Source organism: Octodon degus, unplaced genomic scaffold (genome assembly GCF_000260255.1).
Source record: "Octodon degus isolate 3935 unplaced genomic scaffold, OctDeg1.0 scaffold00107, whole genome shotgun sequence".
In the NCBI taxonomy this organism is placed as follows: domain Eukaryota; kingdom Metazoa; phylum Chordata; class Mammalia; order Rodentia; family Octodontidae; genus Octodon; species Octodon degus.
In genome coordinates, this window is record NW_004524683.1 from 5,834,534 (window position 1) to 5,846,578 (window position 12,045).

Below are 12,045 nucleotides of genomic sequence, written 5' to 3' on the forward strand. Positions count from 1 at the left end.
TTTTTCTTGGCATCCTGAAAACGTTCCTAAAATTCCAGCATCCTAAGATTTCTCTTTCCACTGATCCAATTTCTATAACCAGATGGGAGAACTCTATCTAGAGGAGGAAGACCCAAGCTTAAAATAAAAGGGTGAAAGAGAAAAGGAAAAATTGAATTCAAGCAGTGAATATTGCGCAGCCAATGTTTGCAAAGCTTGATGCTAAGCCTGAGGGTGAGGGTGAGGTGCCCATGCCCTGACATCTAAGCCATAAGAGACCATAAGCCCACACGAAGGCAGTGATTGGAATGGCCCAAAAGGCCAGTCTTAGTCCCAAATCACTTCTCATGTTTCTTCTTTCTTTAAACCTAGGAGCTCCGCCTACTACCTTCCACAGGACTGGAGTTCTGTCCTTGTCAATAATCATTCCAGTCTCCCCAACTGCCCATCCCCTACCAGCAACCTGACCTCACAGGAGTTTACAGCTAGGCCCTGAGGATTCTCCTGAACAGTCACAGGCGTAGGACAAAGGAAGCCCCAGAGTTCTCGTAAACATTTCTCTACTGAAGAGCAACTCGTGTCTTTTCTAAAATTCTCTTTGTCTCCTCAGGACTTCCACCAACCTCAATCTCCCTGAGCAGGGAACTCCCCTGGCCTTCCTCTCCTCAGATCTATGCTTCTCTAGGAAGTTTCACATCCCAATCTGAAGGTGTGACCAGGTGACTTTGGGGGCTACTGAAAAATTGGAATGTGGGAATCTTCTCGGCCATGAGCATGCTCACTGTGTATTTCCCTAAGAAAGTAAGTAGGACATCTGGGCTGAGACTGGACATATCTCTGTTTATCTGGTCTGAAGAACTATTCTATGATCAATGTATTTCTTTGCAAAATATATACTCAGCCCCTATTCTGTGCTAAACACCATAAAAACCACCAGAAAGAACATATGACAAGATGCACCAAGCCTAACCTTCTCCACCTCCCCCAGGTACTAGGCTCCTCAGACTGCAGCTTAGAATAGGATCAGGCAGGCTCTCAGCATCTTCCGCTTTACCTTGGTCCCTTATCACAACTCTCTTTCAGTCACCTGTTTCATCATGGGATCATCACTTCACAGGAGATCAGAGCCAGCAAAGATCTTGGAAACAGATCAGGTGTGAAATGGGTAAGAACAGACAGGTGTGATGTAAGGCAGAGAATCTGCATGTAGGCCTCCAACTGAAAGGCCGTGCCCAGCATGGTAAAGCTGAAGGACCAAAGGACACAGCTGGGAGACTGAGAGGAGGAGCATGTTCTCTTATAGCTAAGGACACAGTCAGCCAGAAAGGAAAAGCAGAGCCCAGAAGGGAACAGTCCTGGGCTTCAGAGCAACGCATTCCACCATTCAGGATAGGCCCTTCTTATAATCCTCTTGAGTATCCCCCAAATATAGTTCTATTAAACTCCCTCCTGTTCAAATAAGGAAAAAGACTGAGAAGGGCAAAAACAACATCCAAGTTCTCACAACTTTGAAATGTTTGAGTACAGTTTCGTACTCAGACCACTTTGACTCTAGAACATTCTGCCAAAAACCCAGGTACTAAGCTATTTTAAAGAAATCATGCCAAGGAACAGATGACTCATTGTTGTCCTTGTGATTAACGGTGATAAGGATGTCAGCCTCCTGACGGAAGTTGCAATCTAATATTCTTTATTCATACAGGAAGCTGAAACCCAAACAGTATGCCATGGAACTGTGCTAGCAAGAACTGCAGCGTGACATGCTGTAAGAAGCCAAGTGAAGAAGCAACTGGCTTCACCAAGGCTTGTAACAGGAAATAGGGAGGCTTCTCACAAGGAACGACATGTGAGCAGACCCTAGAAGCCAGGGAGAAAGTCACCCAGAGATGAGGGAAGAGGTGCTCTGAGGAGCTGACCTAACAGGCCGTATAAAAGACTTACTTGCTGTGTCTTGGAGACAGCTGATGGATGAGGAGGGGTAAGGGATGTAGCTAGAGAAGGAAGGGACAATGGAGTCTTGCGTGCCAGAAGGGAGTTCTGACCCTGCATCTACAGCCCAGAGGTCATACATTTTTCAAACCAGAGACACAACACCTTACCAGCCAAAAGGAGTTTTAGTACTCTGCCACGAAGCCCTCGATCCTTTGTAGGAAAATGGACTCACTTTGAGAGCATAATATTATACATAATAAGTGAAACAGATCAAATACACATATCCTTACATATCATGTGGTTCTTCTTGTATGAGAAAAAACCCAAAAGATAATAAAGAGTAAAATAAGAGATAGATGGGAGGAAGTAGATGTAGAGATAGATATTTTGCAAATGGGAAAGAGCCCAAGACATGTAGGGAGGCAAGAGAGAGGAGAGGGAAAGAGGATAAAAAAGAATTAGGATGTGCCGTGCATGTATAACAGCTCCCTGTGAGGAATGTGATCATTATGTACTGTAAACATGCACTAATACAAAATAAAAATTAACAAAAACAAGATGAGTCTGTGAGTAAAGAAATTAATATATTCCCAGGTCAGAAGCTTACAATGTTAAGAATGATAATAACCACTCACTTGTAAGTGTTGTTCTTACAAATTTCAAAATAAAAAGCTTCTAGGTAAACTAACTTAGCCCTGACATCCGCACTGTGAGTTAGGTAACCTTATCCCACTTTTACAAAAAACAGCAAGCAATGCCCAAGTCATGTGGCCGTGTCCCTCTAAGCCCATGGCTGCTCCTCAGCAATACCCCTCCACACACTGAGGTCTCTGCCAGCATCCAGTGCACAAGCCAGCCTGGATTTCTGCCCTGGGTGGGAGTCTGCACCAGCTGTTCTCTGAGAGTCATCTAATTTCAAGACTATAGAACTCTGTGACTTAGCGGCTCTGCTGGCTTCCTGGTGGGGTTGGTGGTATGAGCTGTGGGTGGTCTCAGGAATGTTTCAGGGCTTCCTGGGCCCGTGGCTCTAGGTCTGAGTATTTGGATTAATGATCCATGCCCATGCAGAGTGAGCTGCTGGGCATTGATTAGACTTTATACTCTGAGCTTGCTTTCCTCTGAGACACTGCAGGTGGGCTGGGCCTAATAATTAACATTCTCTGAGCCCCACAACAGCAGTGAGCTGGAAGAACAGAGACAGAGTTTGAGCAGAACCCATTGGTGTGGCCAGAGAGAAGCCCCCAGAGCCTCAGCATGGACACTCGGCCAACACAGCAATCCCTCCTGGAATTTGGACAATGAGTGCATCTGCTCTCACCTTGGAGCTTCGCAGCATTTCCAAGGGAAAGCAGAGTACGGATTATTATCTCCATGAAATAGATGCAGAAATTAGACGGGGTGGAAGATTGCCCAAGGGCAGAGGGCTGAAGGTTGGAGCCTGGCCTCCAGCATGCTCCCCAGGCTGATGGCTGACTGTTTCCGCAGAAGCTAGGCTCTCCTTAAGGGGAGAGAGGGCAGGCAGGTGTGTGATGTGACTTCTATGAAAGAAATGTTTATAGAAGTGCCCTGTTGCTTATATATCAATTTAATAAATAATTCCTGAGCACATATCAGTATGTTCCAGCTGCTGTGCCAGGTGCTGGAGACAGAAAAGCAGTCCCTGACATCATGCATCAGGAAGGGAGGCGGGTGGGCAGAGTGGCGGGGAGAAGTAGATGCGCAAATACTCAGTTCATTCAGCTCTGCTGGGGCTTCAGACCAGTGGTCCCCAACCTCTTGGGCACCAGGAGGGGCTTTAAGGAAGACAGTTTACCCACAGAGGAAGAAAGAGGTGGCTCTGGGATGATTCAGAGAAACGTATGACCTGGATTCCTTCCCCGTTCAGTTCACAGTAGATTTCTTGCTCCTGTGAGAGTCTAATTCTCAGGTGATCTGGCAAGAGGCAGAGCTCAGGTGGAAATCTGGGCATTAAGGCATGGCTGTAAGTACAGAAAAGGCTCTGCTGGCTCTCCCACTGCTGGGTTGCCAGGCTCAAGTCCAGGGCTGAGAGTGGGGACCCCTGCCATTACAGCTTACATCTCTATGTCCCTTAGAGCCTCCTCAGCCATAGGCAGGGGCTGTTGGAAGGTAACTGGATTATGGGAGTTGACTGCTTGTCAGCAGGTGGGAGCTGTAGATCAGTAGAAAAAACCATATCAGTGGAAAAGACCTGGTTGGAAAGGATCAGTCACTGGGGGCATGGCCAGGGAGGGTTTATCTCCCTTCCTTTTCTCCTCCTTTGACTCTCTCCACTTCTGGTCCAACACACTCCGAGCAGCTCCCATCAGCCATGCTTCTCTGCTGTGCCTTCCTACTCTTGAGTCAGTTGTCTAGGGGTTAAACTATGAGCAAAATGATTCTTGTCCTCCTTCAGTTGTGGGTGTTGGGTGTTTGTCTCAGTAGTGAGGGAGTAACTAAGACATCTGTTGCTAGTGAATAGGTTGGGTGTATTTAGCAGTGAGTATATGTAATAGCACCAAGGACTTTGGCCTGGATCTGAGTGAGTCTGCCCAGAGAAAGGAGAATGCAAGAATGAGGGCAGAAAAAGGATTCAAAAGGAAGACGATCAAAAGAAGGAGACTCAAAAGAAGGAGGAGTGTCTGTCAGGTAGACTGCACTGGGAAGTATAAGCAAGGGTTCTTCGGTGGAGAAGGGAGGAGCAGGTTTAGGCACAGTCGGAGGCATGAAGCTGCTGGGGGAATGGAGTGCCAGGGAGTTGGCTGCAGAGAAGGCTTTCAGTAAGAAATCATGAGCTGAGGTTGGAGAAAGGGCACGGAGCAGAACACAAAGTCCTCCCAGTCTGGGGTAGGAGACTGAATGTTGTCCTGAGGGATTAAATGAAGGAGGCACCATGATCAGAATTGCACTTTCAGAAGCTCCCTCCGCTGCAATGCTGAGGATTCCTAAAGGAAGGGAGAGATTGAAGGAGAAACCAAGTGGGAGGCAGAAAATGGTGGTGACCTGTCTGGGTCAATTTTTAGCCACAAAAGACACAGAAAGTTTTCATCTGGTTAGGCAAAGTTTATGTTTGGGGAATTTCCTCATTATGAAAAAAAAGTGTGTCCTTTGGTTATCAACTTACACCAAAGCCCCTGGATCTGGACCCATTCCACCCTCCTTTGGTCTGAGAAGAAACCACAGTGCTCTTGTCTCTCTTTACAGTATGGAATTCCCTACCCTGCTTTATCCACTTGTGCAGGAATGTGTTTCCCACAGTGGGTTCTCCCTGCCACCAGCACATAGAGGCAGCCTCGCACACCTCCGAACCCTCTGCTTCTCACCTTCCATGACTCCACGCTATGTGACTTCCCCTTTTCATCCAACAGTAGGTGCAGATTAACAGATCATCTCCTATGTGCCAGGCATTGCTAGGCTCTGTGGATGTGGCCTCTGCCCTCACCTCCACGGGCCCCTCTGGTTCAAGTCCAAATTCAGTGCAGAAGTTAGAACACTGCATGAACTCCAGCCAGCCTCCGTAGCCCCCTGTTCTCTTCTCCCTCCAGGACTCTGTACTTCTCAATGAAACTCCTTCTGTTTCTTAAATATCTTGTATTAGTTCTCCAAAATAAAAATATCTGTTTATCTGGGCATGGTGATACAAACCTGTGATCACAATACACTGGGAGTAGAAGGCAGGAAGTTGACAAATGTGACACCATCCCGGGAAACTTAGTGTGACTCTGTCTTAAACTTAAAACAAAAAGGGATGCAAATAAAGCTGAGTGCATGGCCCTGTGTTCAATCCCCAGTACAAGAAGAAAAGAAAAAAGAAAGAAAAAGAAGTATATTTTCATTAAAATGCTAATACCTACACCTTCTAACTTAACCAATACCAAAGGTAGAAATTTGTCTGTAAAAGTTCTCTTCCATCCCCTCCCTCCCACTATTGCAAACACTATTCCCTTGAGATAAGCACTTTAAAATTTGGGTAAATCTTCTTCTAGATTTGTATAAAGCCTTTTCCTGCCTTCACATAGCTCCTTTTGGAAAGTCTTACCTGTCCTTCAGGACTCATTAAAATGCCAAATTCCCTCCTTTGGGACACTTGCCCTGATCCTGCAGGACCCCTGTTATGATCTGGGTGTACAGTGTAGAGGGCTTGGTCCCCATGCAGCAGTGACTGCACATGATTGGCTCCTGAGAGATCTGGGCTGGCCAGTGGATTAATCTATTGATAGTTTTATAATTGAATAGACTATTGGAAGGTTCCAGAAACTGTAGGAGGTGGATCCTCTTTGGAAGCCTATCACTGGGCCTATACTCTGGAAAAGGATACCATGTTCCTCCACCCCTTTTTATTTTGCTATGCTTCCTTTCCTCTACCACGCCCTTCCATCGCGATGCTTCTGCCTGGCCACAGGCCTAAAACAATGCAGCTATACAACCATAGAGCCATACCTCGGAAAGCAGCAGCCAAAATAAACCCTTAAGTTACCTTTCTCAGGTATTGTTATGGCTTGTGTCTAGATGTGCGACAAAGCCTCATGCACTCATAGGTGGGGCTTTGGGAGGTGACTGGATCTAGGTGTGTGATGCTGGGATTCAGGTCTCCCATCCTGGGTGTGAGTGCTACCTGCCCAAAGTAGGGATAGGTAGCGTTATGGTTTGTGTCTAGATGTCCCCCCTAAGCTTCATTTGGTTGTGAGGGCAGGCATTGTGGAGGAGGCTAAATCTAGGGCTTGTGATTGGTTCATTGCCCAGTGCTGAGACTGGCAGTGTGAGCGCTGCACCCACCCTAGGGCGGGTAGCTTGCATGCAATATAAGGGACTGCCTCAGTTACTCTTCTCATTGCTGGGACAAATACCCAACACCCAAAATGAAGGAAGGAAAGGTTTGTTGAGCTCACAGTTCCTGGAGGTTTCAGTCCATACTTAGCTGGCTCCAAGGCAGGGTGGCACATGGCACAGAACAACCTTTCATGGTGGCAGCAAGGAGCAGAGAGCAAGGGGAGTGGTAGCAGCTCAGGCAGCTAGCCAACCTCTCTCCTCTCCTTACATTGTACTGTAAATGGCCTGTCCCAGGACAAGTGCAGCATCCACACCCACAATAATCAGTCATAAACTACAGAAGCAGCCCTATGACTGCATGAGGTTTTGGGGGACACCTAGACGCAAACCATAACAGGGAGGGAAAGAGGTTTGCTCCTCCCTCCTTGTCTTTTTGTTCTTGCTGCTTCTGCTGTCTTTTCTGTTTGGTTGGTTGGTTGAGGGGTGGTTTTTGTATTTATAGTGCAGAGTCTACAGGGTCACTGCACAGCTCGGACTCATAGTGATCCTCCCGTTTTCAGCCTCCCAAGCGCTGGGATTACAGGCATGTGCCACCACACCCAGTCTCAGTTGCCATCTCAGTGTGTCCCAAGGGAGGGGCTGGCACAGCACGCCGGGGATCGAACACTAGTCCCTGCACTTGCCTAAGCAAGCACTTTAGTCTTCTGAGTTATCTGGCCAGCCCTTGCTTTTGCTGTCTTCTGCAGCCGTGAACTGTGGCCCCTCTGCCACACCATCCTGCATGGAGACAGCCCATACAGACTGAAAGCTCTATAAATTGTGAGCTAAATAAACCTTTCCTCCCTTAATTTTGGGTGTTGGATATTTTGTCTCAGTAATAAGAGAAAAGTAACCAGAGCAGTAGCCTAGAGGAATAGAAGGGGCAGAAAGAAGGCTTGCTGCTGCTGCTGCTGCTGCTGCTACAGCCTTCTGCCTGCCTTGCCTGGATGGTATCTCTTTTGCGATGCCCCTCTGCCACACTACCCTGCTATGGAGCAGTCCAATTATAGGCTGAAACCTCTATAAATTATGAGCCAAAATAAACCTTTCCTCTTTTAACCTTGGATGCTAGGTATTTTGTTTCAGCAACAAGGAAGATTTCCTATCACAAGGAGATGTTCACTAACACATTCCTGATGCTGCATCAGTCTTTACTGCTATTTTCTAGCACCTAGCATGTAGTGGACTCTCAGTAAGTATCCTAGAATCCATGGATGGATGGATCAATGGATGGCCAGTGGCAGACTCCTATGGGATGCTCAGTAGGATATACATATGGGGATAGAGTTGACCTTAATTAGTGGAAAGGACTTCATCTGGGGGTTAAGGACCCAGACCCCTTTCCAGTGTCTGCCTCCTACTTGTCATGTAGTATTACAAGAGTTCCTCATTCTCTCTAACACTCCATTTCCTTACCTGAAACTGAGTAGTGAGACCAAGTGGTTCTCCAAAACCCTCCCCAAGTGGATGTTTCAGAAAGCTCAACTGGCCTTGGCCCAGCACCCCTATTTCACACCTCTGTAATTATCCACTGTGCCTTTTATTATAGAGATTGAGGTGGGGGTAGGGCTCGTTAAATAAAGGGCAAAAGGAAATTGCAAGCTTGCCAAATGACACTGCGGGCATTAACTAGATTAACTTCTGAAATGAAAAGCCCACAAAAGCAAAACCAAAACAGAAAAGAAGCCATAGCTTCCGCTGGGGGCTTCATGATTGCCTGCTTCAGCCTGCTTGGCTTCCAAGCAAATCTGTTCTCACCAAAGAGGTCACAGATGCCACCACTTGCCACTGCCTTCCCAGGACTTCAGGTCGATGGTCCCAAGAAAATGGTCCAGGGCCCTGAGCTTCATATCAGGACTTGAGAACTCCTCATGGAGCCTGTTATGGATTGTGTCTAGATGTCTTTCCAAAACCTCATGCAGTCCTAGAGCTTTTTTAAGAGGTAGCTGAATCTAGAGTATATGACTGATTTGTAGTGCAATGCTGGTATTAAGGGTGCTGGGATCAAGCATGTGAGTGTTTCACCTGCTCTAGAGCAAGTAGCCTACCTATACTGGAAGGAACAGAGTATTCTGTTCCTCTCTCACTGCTTTGCTGTTTTCCACAGTCATGAACTGTTGTCCCTCTGTCATGTGACACCTTGCTAGGGAGCCAGATGTTATAGACTGAAATCTCTACAAACTGTGAGTTAAATAAACCTCTCTTCTTTGAAATTTGGGTGTTGGGTATTTTGTCTCAGCAATGAGAAAAGTAACTGTGACAGAGCCCATAGTCTGTAAGAAGACTAGCAAATAAATAAATAAATAGATAACATGCAGAGAGATGCAAGCTGGGATGGCAAGGCTGAGGGCTGAGATCTCTCTAGGTCTTGGTATCCAGGGCAGCAGGCCCTGAGTGAGAAGCTGTTCTCCAGACAGAGTTTCTAGGAAGAAAAAAAAGAAGAAATAAGGGGATGGCACAGAGACATGAAATGTGGTGGCACGTTCTGGCAGCTGTGGACCCCCTCACATGGCTAGGATACTCTACCATGTGGTGTCCCAGAGATGTCACTGCATCAGCCTAGACAGGAAATGGAAGTGCCACCCCTCTGCACCAAGCCATACACCAGCTTGCTGGCACTCCCATTAGGCAGCAGTTGGAGGGCATCACTACCAGAACCACAACTGGTGCCAACTGAGGTCAAAACACAGAACAGAGGCAGGAGATTGTGCCGCTCAGAGAAGCCTTTCACTTGCTCTATTGACAGTATCTACAATTAGAACAGGCAGAAAGATACTAAGGGAGATGGGTCAGCTTTGCTCAAGGATTCCAGCTGCCACCAGGGGCAGCCAAGAAGGGAATCCTAAGCTCTCTCCTTCCAGTGTCATGGGGAAAGAACACATCCTTATGAGAATCTCAGAGTACGGGAGAAAAATTCTTCTCCCCCAATAAGCCAGGAGTCTTCTTACCTTTCCAAAAAGAGCCAGGTAAGGCCAGTTTGAGAAGGAAAGACATGGAGGTGAAGCTCCCTCTAGTTTATCAACAAATTGTTTGCTTTACGTAACTCTCATTTTACCTTCAGAGGAATAGGAGTAGAGGTATTAGATTCTCCATTTGGTAGGCTAAAACAAAAGCCCTGATCCCTAGGAAGCAACTGAACTAGGTTTTGCATTCCAGTCTTCCAAGGTTCAAAGCTCTGTGTCCTTGCCCCACACCTCCCTGCTATACAGAGGCTGTCTTAGTCCAAAGGACACGTGCCACCTGGCAGCGCCACTGATCCAGCCACTAGCTTGCTAGCCTTTGACTAGCGAGCATGACTGCTGTACTGCCTCTGAGCTGCTGGACACCAGAGCTGTCAAATCAAGACCCTGAGGTTTCTAAAAACAAGCCACATTGCTAGTTCCTGTGATCACAGGTATTTATCACGGTTTACTTCTGAAGAGTGACAATTTAATGACAGAATTCCAGGCACAGTACAGGAGTGGTGCTTTGGGGAGGAGCATTTTCCATTTCTGCACCCCTCAAACCTCACCTATCTGCACATGAGCCACACCTGGTTCTGGGAAGCCACCGCCACTCTCATGGGTCAATCCTGGTCAGGATCACTGAGGCATTAATCATTGCTGAAAGAGCAGTTAAACTGAAAGCCAGTTCATTAAAGATTAAGCTTCATCTCCATAGCCCCCAGGGAAAGGGAGCTCTGGGTGGGGAGCCAGGTCCTATTCCAGGAGGTCGCCAACTGTGAAAGTCTTCTCAGGGGGCCTGTGATGATGGGTTCCAATCCTGGCTCCACTCTCAGGTGCTGGAAGACCTGGGGCAAGGTATTGTCCCGTTCTGAGCATCAATTTCATTCTTAGATAGAGGGAGAAACTGGCACTGGGTACTCCCACCTATGCTGCCCTGAGGATGTTCTGTTCACATTTGACTTTCTCCATTGAGATTTGCTTTGAATCCTGGGTTGTTCAGCACAAGTTTGACTCGCTGGTCACAATGCTTGAGACTGCCAAACTTTGGCAGTCAATCTCAACTCCACCATGAGACCTGGAATACAGGGACTCAGATCTCTCCTCCTTTCTCCCCAGTGCAATAGTGTTTGGAGATGACTGCCTCACTGACCCCAGAGCGTGTCTTCTTTACCTTCTGAGAGCTGGTCAGAGACCAGCTGGAACAAAAACCTCCCAGTTCTTCCATCCACAAGGATAAAAATTCCCCATTTGGTCAATTCCTGGTACTGTACCTCACTTTGGATTACCTTCACATCCTGATAGGATCTGTTAAACCAAAGTTTCGAAAACTTAATGACAACACCAAAACCTTCACAAATCTTGCTCAATCCAATACTGAATCAATGGTGAACTACGCACCGAACCATTTGAATGGGTGATAGACCTCACCTTGTACTCTAAGAAAAGCACTGTGACAGTGTCTCTGCGCCAGCACTGGTACCAAATGGCAATGGCACCATATGCATGCTATTTGGCAACCATAAGCTCCTATTAAGGTGGAATTTCTGAAAACAAGTGATAGACATGATAGACTTTTAAATATTATGGAGGCAAGGTGAGGGAGATATTTGGGATTAGCAAATGAATCTCAATTTTTTTCTGGTGCTCTTCATCTGGCTCTTTAAAAATTGCTCTAATTAGTCTTTTATAATTAATTTGTTTATTGGTACATTTTAGATAAACCTAATCATCACATTCGTCCTAAGGAATTTATACCTGTAAATGACGTGCCTTCATTCTTTTTCTCCATTCCCCTCTTCCCTTTCTAGTCTTCTGCCTGTAGGTGGCAGCACTGGCCCCATTTGCTCCCCAAGGATGGGGTGGGGGGGATCTGGGTTTTTTTCACCTGAGAACAAGTGCGCCTCTCAAGAGGTAATGTGTTGATAAAACAAGATAAACTACCTTCAGAACACATGTCCTCACACATTCAAGATGCGACACATCTGGTGAATTCACAAAACTTCTAAAGCCTCACTCCACCTGCAAAATAGCCCTGTCAAAGACCTACCGTGGTACTATAAATCACCAAATGTTTTCTAAAGAACTACTGCAAAGAGTCCATGAAGCTTTCAAGGTGCCAGAAACTAGTTTGGAAACACTTGAACAGAAAGACAGACAGATAACTCTGAGGACAACAAACTTTCCCTTCCGCCCGATCTGGGTCAGCTTGGCGTATCCATCCCACGCTGGCATCTGATTGTCCCAGACGTGGCCAAGACTTGTTTTGCTAGAGCCCACCCTACGCCAGCCATGTGGCTAGACTGCATTATATCATCTGCTTCTTAAGAGACGTGCTCCTGCTGCCCACTTTACCAAGCAGAAGCAGCGGCTCTGAAAGATCAGC